The sequence below is a fragment of the Meleagris gallopavo genome, chromosome 5, assembly GCF_000146605.3.
Source record: "Meleagris gallopavo isolate NT-WF06-2002-E0010 breed Aviagen turkey brand Nicholas breeding stock chromosome 5, Turkey_5.1, whole genome shotgun sequence".
NCBI classification, from domain to species: domain Eukaryota; kingdom Metazoa; phylum Chordata; class Aves; order Galliformes; family Phasianidae; genus Meleagris; species Meleagris gallopavo.
In genome coordinates, this window is record NC_015015.2 from 28591551 (window position 1) to 28601411 (window position 9861).

A 9861-nucleotide genomic window follows, 5' to 3' on the forward strand; every position below is an offset into this window, starting at 1 on the left:
AAAAAAAAAAAACACAACCATAAATCATGTTGTAATACTATAGTGGAATGCAAAGTACTGCAATAATAGCAGAGTGGCAAAGTCTTCTGTTACAGCAAATGAGAATGAGCCCAAATGCAGCAGACAAAAATGAAGGAAAAGAGCTGCTTACCTTTGAAAGACTTCAGGTAGACAAGGATCTCCAGCAAGAGATGCCCTCACCTTCACTGTCAACCTTTAAATGAAATATGGGAAGGGGAGAATCCTGGCCCCACCCCTTCTGATCACTCAGGTGCATTAAAGCACCTGAGCTCCCCTGTGTTGGCCCTGCCTTTCAACCAGATGGTCAATTACTATTTCAGGCCATGACTTAACATTTTTACTACACAAGTATGCAGTAGAATTTTCAGAAAGTTTCTTCCATCAAGAGTAAAGAAATATTCTTTTTAGACTATTAAATTCGTGAATTGTTAATTAATAAAATTCATGTTCCCTACAGTATCTAGTGCGGTCTCAAAACAAATACAGATCTTCAGAATAAAAATTTACTGAATACCTCTCCTTACCAAATCTCTTTCTGAATCTTCTCATCTCATTTACCTTTAGGAACCAAATACTAGGCAGTAATATTTTAATACATCCACTCTGATAAGGCCACAAAATAAGGACAAATGTAAAGGAATCCTGACTAATACTTGACCACTAGAGAGAACTACAGATTAGTGCCTTAATTTGTAGTGCTTATTATGCTCTTCTAATTTCCTCTTGAGAAATATTTCTCTTCACAGTTGTCCACACAAGCAGGATTAGTTTTAAACTTAAAAGTCCCAGAGATATCAGGCATTTTTAAGCAAGAGAAAAGGCAAATCCTTAGCTACAAAGAAGTTACATCTCTGAGCAATGCACTGCAGATATAGTGAAACATCACACGTACACAGGGCAACTGTCAACATCAGAAGTCCTAAGCTCTGCAATATACATTTCTTATTGCAGAAGTAATTCATAGATGAAGTTTTAGGTTTTGATGAGAACAATGAAGTCATTTACTAGTTTTAAATATGAAATATGTACTTACCAAACTTTTACTTCTGACTTGTTTTAAAAAGTCTATGTCACTATAAGGGGAATGGCATCTTGATAGCCTAGCAATTGAAAGATACGAAGTCACTCCTTTTTATTAGAAAGGGCAGAAATATCCTTTTTGAGAAATTCATTTCTTCAGATTTTGTTGTCCACATCCATGTCTAAACCAGTCTTTTATGTTTAACAATATAACCAGTTCAAATCAGTGCAGGCTTAAGCATAAAATATTGTCTACAATGCAACATACATGGTACTGAACAGAGAAGCAAGACTATTTTTTAAGAATAAAAGGTCCTCTGAAACATCATCTTTCACAGAGTTACTAGTCTGAATAAACAAACTAAATTTCCTCTTAAAGATCTGTAAGGATAGAAGCTAAATCTGAAATCAGTCTCCTTTGTCTGCTAGAAGTACTGAAAAGCAGCCCTAAAGTTGGTTGAGAATTAAGTGAAAGTTCAAAGATGGATAACAGTTTTTCATTACTTTTTTTCCCCTAAATTCAATCACAATCTTGCTCAAAATAATGTTCTTGCCATATAATAAGCTGATGTATTAATTATTACTGAAATACACCCCATCCATATAGGGGATTCACATTTGTGACTGCGTTGGGGGAACTCTTGTAACCAATTCATCTAAGCAGACTAACCTTCTCCAAAGATGCACTATAGTCTTACACAATATCAGTGTTTTTCCTCACTTTCTTTTTGCTTTAGCTTTAAGTCACATCAGTGCACAACTACTATTCTACCCCTCCCCTCCCAAAAAAAGTAACATTAAAACAATTACTGGTGATGTCAGTGAAATCAGCTTTGCAAGGATGGGAAAAATAAGATAACTAGTCCGCAAAATTTTAAAGTAGTTTTTCAGCTATCCATTTCCTCTTTAAAAATTTATCACAGCTATCAAAAGTAAGTTTCATATTTCAATTTAAAATTTGTATTAATTTGGATCTAACTTAGCTTAGGGAGAATGTGTTTTGAGGTGGTTCCTTTGGTAGCTAATTTTGTATCTCACATTCCTCCTGGTTTCTAGCAGGAATAAAAGTGAATTACCATTGGAAATTTATCTGATGACAAGAGATTACAAATGTTATTAAGGATTTAGCAATAAAATGATGATGGAATACCATCAAAATCTTTTTAATCTGCCATAGAACATAGTGAATCACTGCTATTGTTGTTAGGACAGAAACAAATCACTAGAGAAACAAACAAGTCTTGAAAGCTTCCCAGTTTCACAGATACAATACACCCGACTTCCTTATTTCAGAAACGCTCATCGTAAAGGAAATAAGGACTCACATAAACATAGCCAACCTCAAGAGAAGCAAGGCACCCCAAGCACAAGCGATGCATCTGTGAATGGAAGCAAACAGATCTGAGACATCACAACCAAGTTCACAGTACAACAACTGACTTCATTTCTTGTGGAAAATAGCGTCACTGAAGTAGAAAATCTGAGAGGCAAGCTGATAAGGTCCTAGTTTTCGATATGTTAAAATAGGATTGGATGAAACTGAAAAACTACTTCCTCCCCCTATATAGAACTCATATAATATCTACCTGGCTTTCCAACAAATTATTTGTATCATCCTATACCATTTGTTTTTCATTTATATCATGTGAACTCATCTATAGCAAAAGATATTCTTTAATAAGTGTAGCTCCAAAATGTGCCAAGTTCAAGACTGACATACTCTAAGGCAGACTGTGGTTTACAGAGTTGAAGGATGAGTAGGGTGACATACTATGAAATAGTATTAGAACAGTAAGTTAGAACAGGAAGGAAATCCCACAAATTAATGCAAAATGATGATGTAAGTAGTCAGTCCATAATCCATTTCTGCTAAGAAAATAAGCAATAGTTAAATTTCAGGCATTTCCTCAAATGTTGTGTTACAAATTCCATAGAGACAAATATGACAGTTTTAGTGAGAACTATTAGTGACAGACAAACAGTTGGACTGGATGATCTTGTAGATATTTTCCAACCTTGGTGATTCTAAGATCTGAGTTTTACTACTGTAGCTATTAAATTTTTGTGAAGCAACGATAGATACATATATTTATTGGAAATAACTATGTAGGATAAAGTGAAGCAGAAAATACTGTTCGTTACTTTATTTTTAAAGAAACAAATTCATCAATACAGGTAAGTATAAATTAAAACAAACAAACAAAAACTGAAGAATGATAGTCTTATTATAAGATCTGAAACCAAACATACACAAGAAAAGAAGGAACTTCGCTGTTTTATTAAAGATTCACATGGCCATACTATGTCTGAAGCAAGTGAAGAATGTAGCAGCTGTTAGGAGTCTGAACAAAAACCAAACAGCCTCTTAGGAGCTATATTGTTTTCTTTTAGTTGATGGAGGTTTATTTTATCCCATGGTAGTTTAGAAAAAAACTTAAAAAAAAAAAAGAAATGAAAGCACTTATTTCTTCATTTCTCCGGGATATATCTTCATATAGAAGATTGGACACCTGTCAAATTCTAAGAAGAGACTTCTGAGATTCATAGCCAAAGTTTTGAAGTTCAATGGGACACATTGATTTTTAAAATTTCTATTGTGTGAGAACACGCGTAAAAGTAATTATGAAGTCTCCCTCCCATAACTGTCTCTCTTCATAAAAGAGTATAGCCTTTGAAACATTAACCTCCTTTTTAAGTCAGTGGATGAATAAGAATTTACCAATATGAAAGAAGCTCTTTCTTACACATGCAGAATTTACCCATGCAGGTTACCTGATCTAAAAAAAAAAAAACAAACAAAAAAAAAAACGCATCAACCTTACATAAACATAACACTAAAGCAGTGCAAATGGAAAAATAGGTCTGCTAATTAGACTACTTCAGAAAAAAGGTGGTCACTGTGTTCTCATAGTTGCAGTAAGACAGTCTAGGTCCTGAGCTCATGTAAGTTTCACTGAAGTTTTCATTTAACTAGGCCAGTACTTGCTAGTTAGAAGGCTGGAACTTTGGGCGACTGTATAGTTGCGTGCTATGTCACTAACAATAGAAAAGATTGGATCCTTTGTGCTGGCTGATAGGCAGCAAGGTCTTCCAAAGTACTTGAGAGTTGCAGACAAGTTGAGTGACAGCTGGAAAGCTGGCCATCCCCTCCTTAGCTGGGGTTTTTTTCCTTTTAAAAAAGGAAACAGTATGCATTGTTATACTAATTGCTTGTAACACTGTTTCTTTGGTTCTGCCCTGTTATGTTTTGCTAAACTTTGGGGTGGTAAAAATACCAGGAAAGGAACACAGTTTGTTAGAGTCACAGTGTGGTTGATGTCCTTGACATTCTGCTAGGAAAAAAAAAAAAAAAAAGAGCAGACTGAATTTTACCTGAGGAGCCATGCTGGCTTCCTGTTCTAATTTATGGTCTGCTCCTGTGAGGAAAAAAAAAAAAAAAAAGAGAAAGATCTTTGCTCCCATCTTGACAGTTGTCTGATTCAGTCTACACTGTATGAAAAGAAAGCCAGAGAGCAACAGCAGATGCCACCATTCACTGTAAACCTTAACTTACAAATGTAATCAATACTAAATTGAATAAAGGCATTTTAGAAACCAATATAAGTTTAGGGAAGTTAGGGCAAATAGGATTAGACAATAGAGTGAGGAACTGAGAAGCATTTCTGTTTGTAGGAAAGAGTGCATTGGCTGCACGACGTATTCACAGTACAGAATAAAAGAGAAAAAAAAGATTATATTAAAATATTCTTCAGATTGACATTACCCTAATATAATAGGAAATTCTTTCCCAAGCAGAATGGCTGATATTGGCAAGCCAGCAGCAAGACTGGCAACTTATGTTAGTTCATTTTACTTGTATTCCTTTCAGGAATACGTATGCTGTATCTTGTCTAATTTACTTTGCATCAGTATGGCACAAAGATACAAAAGAAAAGTGAATCCAAGTAATAGCAGACAAAATATATTAATGGACTCCACCTTGCGGAAGACTAGACCAGAAATGATGCTGTAGTGAAAACTGATACAAACTGGCTTAAGAATATCCATCCGTTTATGCAGCACTATTCATTGTCGTGGAATGCTGAAGGTTCCTGTGTTTGTCCTAATATGTTTCATTCCAGCTGGTGAGTTAGTATGAAACTGAAAACTGTTATCAGAAAATATATGCATGTGGAAGTGTAAAGCTTTTTCACATTCTTTCTTCCTATTTATAGAAAAAAGAAAATCCACCTAATGTATTCACCCCAGGATTATGAGGAATATTCTAGCCACAATTTAAAGGAAAAAAAATAACAGTAGTATGAGACCATTTTTAACACATTTCTAACTTAACCCAAGCTTTTGTAATAGTCTTACAGAGCAGAGAGAGTAGTTCACCCCAGGCAGTGACACAGTCATCTGGTGCATCCCATATGATATTCTTCCTTATTACACATTGAAATATGGTAACCATTAATACTCTTCCAGTCTTTTGAATTAGCCCTCCTGCAAAGAATGAAGAAATGTCATACCACCTTCTGCTCACAGGATGAGTATTTTTTTTTTTTTTTTATGTTCTAAAACATAATTTGTAAGACACATACAAGAAAGCCTCGGAACTACTAGATAATTCCCACTGAAAACAGGAGAAGTTTGGTATCAATCCTGAAGATGAGGAAAAAAAAACAGTCATGTTGTGAGAATAAAATGCAGATAATTGTCAAAAAATTAGGTCATCTCAAGAGCAGTTGAAATTATAATACATTCAAGCACTTCATAATATACACTCCGAAAAGAATCAGTACTGGGTTTTCTTTAAAACACACCCTGGATCTGAGCACATTTTAAGAGAAAAAAAACCATTACATATGAAGCGCATAAGAAAAAATACAAGTAAATTCCATTATTATAATTCCATTATACTCTGATCATTGGCCTGATTTTTTTTTCAGTCTGGATTTCCAAGTTCTACCTCCTCCATTAACAGAAAGTCATGAACTTATGCCATGGCTAAATAAACATCTCAGCTTCGGATGGCATCTTTCAGGTAAGAATGGGTATGACAGTGGGTAGTGTTGGACTCAAAGGTACTCAAAGTCCTGAAGTGTGTTAAGTCATTCTGTCTTCATGAAAGCTGACCATTGTCAGACCTGCATGATAAAGACAATCACCAGCATGGATTTATCCTTGAAGCTTTTTCTAATCTAGCTACTCTACCCTGACAAACTTGCTTTGCAAACCTGAAGAGGTTTTTCCATCCATGAGAGATACGTAGAAGTCTTAAATACAGCCCTCTGACATAAAGAACAATTCCTCCAGTGAGAAAAGACTCTTGACAGAATATCTCTGCAATTATAAACCACCCTAAACTATGAGAACAATTCTAAAATAATAGAAATAATAGCATTAGATGAAAAAACAAACATTTGCAGTTCAATTCATAGGCTGTAGTAAAATTGTCCTGCTGGAAGTTATCAAGCCTCCACTTTGTTTTGATACAACTAGCCAAGAACTTGTCTTGAAACTTCTGTTTCCCCTCAGTTGTTGTTCAGTGCTAAAAAAAGAAAAAAAAAAGAATTATTTAACTTCCTTCCAAGCAGACAGCAGAAGTTTATGAATGATACCTGTTTTATTGTTTATAAGTAAAAGAACACTGATTTTCAGTGATAGACACCTGTTGCATTTAAAACTGGATTTGCCAATATATGCACCACTAACAGCTGCAACAAACCAGGTTTATCATATCTGAATGCTGGCTAGTATTTATTGCTATCATGCCTTTCATTTCTTCCTCAGAACAGTTCAGGTGCAAAAGCTGATCTCTGAATGACTAAGAACCCAAACAGATAACACTAGAAATAGTGTCCTGATCAAGGTCGATTATATTAGTATTAGAAATCTGTTTTACAAACAACTGATTTTCTTAACTCAGTACAATTACTAATTTTATGTATGCCTGTTACACATTTTTCACTCCAATCTTCCATTATTTAAATACAAAAAAAGTAAACTATTTTCCTAGTAAATTAATAAGGAAAAAAATGCCACTGTACTCATTCTACAGATATGAGGTGAAAAAAAAAAAAACCATAAAATATTAAAGGTGAGTTATATCTCACCTCATTTTAAGTGTATTTTCCAAACTATTCGGAAGAAAGTAAGGTATTTCTAAAGGTGATTCATCCTACCCTAAAATAGGTGGAAGAAATTTTGTGCTTAAATTGTTCTGCAGTAATTAGGTATATCTAGAATTCAGAAAATTTGGCTAGTCTGCCTGCCTAGTTTTCATATCAGTATTGGTAGGCAAGAACAATGCCACTAGATATTTTGTTCAAGGTCAGGCCTATAGCACATGAGAGAATTTAACCTAGATACCTTATTTCTTAGATAAGTAGTTCTGTTGCTAGACTGAAGTTCCTCCTTTAACTTTTGTTAACTCATTTTGTGAAAAAGTTACTGTTCAAATCTTTAACAATGGAAGAAGATTTATATAACATTTAATTTCTCTTTCACTAGATGCTGCAATACTTGTGATTGACTTCTTTCACAGTTTTATAGCAGATGCTTTTTGGAAACGAAGCACTGAAGAAATTTGAAAGAGATCCTGTGGAGAATATAAGCAAAGAAAATGCTTTAGAATTCCTTTATACATTTTCAGTCAGTATTGGCATTAAGTTACATAACACCTTCTAGTATTACTCTTCCTTGGTTGTTCATGTTGCTAGGCCAACTTCAAGAAACAAGACTCTAAGACTACAACACAGAAACAATTAAGAAGAACAATGTAAACGATCTGATTTTCCCCTCTTCACCACCCTACCACACACCACTACCCCACTCCTCAAAGTCAAGTTCAGTTCATCATTGTACAGCAATAGAAAAACAATAGTAGTGTCTTCTACTAGGATAGGAACATGCTTATATTTGTCAAGATTTTGTTTAGAAAGCAGTAAAGCAAAAAATGGCTGATCCTTTCCAAAGGCTTGTGGGGACTCAAGAAGGCGCAGTCTCCAAACTGAGATGCTGCTCCCACAGCTGCTAACCTTAAATGATCTTCCAGTCACACAAGTGCATCACTTACACCTGTGCTCCCTGGGTTAGCCACAACTTTTCAACTAGTGCTCAGTCACTGGTTCAGGCCATAACCTAGCAACTCCCATACAATCATTTCCCCCCCTCCCCCCTTCAATTCATTTATGCAACAGGAAGCAGACAACGAAGATTAATGCTTTTCCTTGATTAAAGTAATGAAACCACTGTCTTGATTATTCTTTTAAAAACCATGTATTCAATGTTTTCAGTAGAAGCATATTAAAGTTCTCTCACTGTACTCTAGTAATTCTGCTTTTGACTCCACCATATGAGTTGTGGAACTTGGAGGCTAATATTGGATTACTGATTAAGTTTGCAGTTCAAAATTGAGACATCTTCCACAGTGTTCTTTGAAATAGAATTAGAGCAGTATTGCTGCAGGTATATTTAGAGTAATTATTTAATTTTTTTTAATGTAAGTTTCAACGAATTATATTGTACTTCAGTTGAAAGTTAAAAACTTGCAAAAATTAAGGTTTTTTTTTTGTTGTTGTTGTTGTTTGTTTTTTTTTTTTAGTAGAACTAACAGTCTGAAAGGGATTCATTCACCAAATACTTAAGTCATAAGAATTTAATTCAGTTTGGATATTAGGAAAGACATCTTCTCAGAGTGCTAATGCACTGAAACACGCTGCCTAGGGAAATGGCGAAGTCCCCAGAGCCTTTCAAGGAAAGAATAAATATGGTACTGAGGAACATGGTTTAGCAGGCACAATAGTGTTGGATTCACAGTTGGACTAGAGTAAACTAGTGGCCTTTTCTAAAGATCATAATTCCATGATTTTAACTCCAGGCATAGCCTCTCAGAGTTGTGACTCCAGGACAATGCATAATAGAGGTTTTTTTAATATATTAAGATAATTCCCCTAAAATACCTGTTTTTCTCTTTCTAAAAGATACATACACTCTTTCATTACAAACTCCTACGTTAGGAAAAAGAGAAAAAGCTTCCTGTATAAGAATTGAGTCAGCTTAGTTTTAATTAGCTTCAGTTGATCAGAATCTCAGAGATAATGGGATATCTTTGAATTAGTGGTAGTAGGGAGATGTTCAGAAGCATTATCTCAATAACCTGAGAAGATTTTAAAGTATCTCTGCTTAGGTCTATCTAATAAAAACTACAGAGTATTAGAGAATAATTCACTAGAAACCCTAAATTTTATCCTTAAAGAAATAAAATCTATGGAGATTATTACAAAAAAAAAACCAACCATTTCCATTAAATTAAAGTATTCATAATTTTCCATATCTACTACCTAATACATTTCAGCATTTCATTTTTCTCCCAAAACTCCTAAAGAAATGTAAGGCCTACACTTAGCAAAGCCAAGCTGCAAGGAACACAACTGCAACACAGTAGAAAGCAAAATAATAACAACACAGCAGCAAGATTCCAAGCTGAAGCAACAGGGAATTCATTCAAATGTGACAATACTGGGCACAAAAAAAACACAACAAAGGAAAAACACTACTTACCTTCAGAAGCCCTCAGGCATTCAGAGATCTCCAGAAAGATAACTTTGCCTCTCACTGCCAACCCTTAAATGAGGTTCTGAGTAGGGGTGGAGCCAGGATCCACACCTTCCAGTCACTCAGGTACATTGCATGCACCTGAACTCCCCTGGGTTTGCCCTGCGTTTCTACCAGGAGCTCTATCACTGTTTCAAACTGTGACTTAGTATTTTCACTACAATTATTAACAGCAAATGGATGTAGCAATTCCTCTGAAAATTGAGTACCTTAATTATC

At 34.9% G+C, this 9861-nt stretch overlaps 1 long non-coding RNA gene across 3 annotated transcripts; it reads right to left on the bottom strand.

The window, feature by feature from the left end:
- Positions 1-143: 143 nt before the first annotated feature.
- On the bottom strand, positions 144-9617 carry LOC109368010. 3 transcript variants are annotated; one of them, XR_002115647.1, is made up of 9 exons: positions 9589-9617; positions 6445-6574; positions 5625-5685; positions 5398-5526; positions 4414-4457; positions 3814-3818; positions 2367-2420; positions 1055-1121; positions 144-214 (listed from the first exon to the last, which is right to left on the bottom strand). It is a non-coding gene; the product is annotated as an uncharacterized LOC109368010 (long non-coding RNA). The 3 variants fall into 3 exon arrangements; XR_002115646.1 differs by having other exon boundaries at positions 3761-3818; XR_002115648.1 differs by lacking the exons at positions 3814-3818; positions 4414-4457.
- Between the last annotated feature and the right edge of the window lie 244 nt (positions 9618-9861).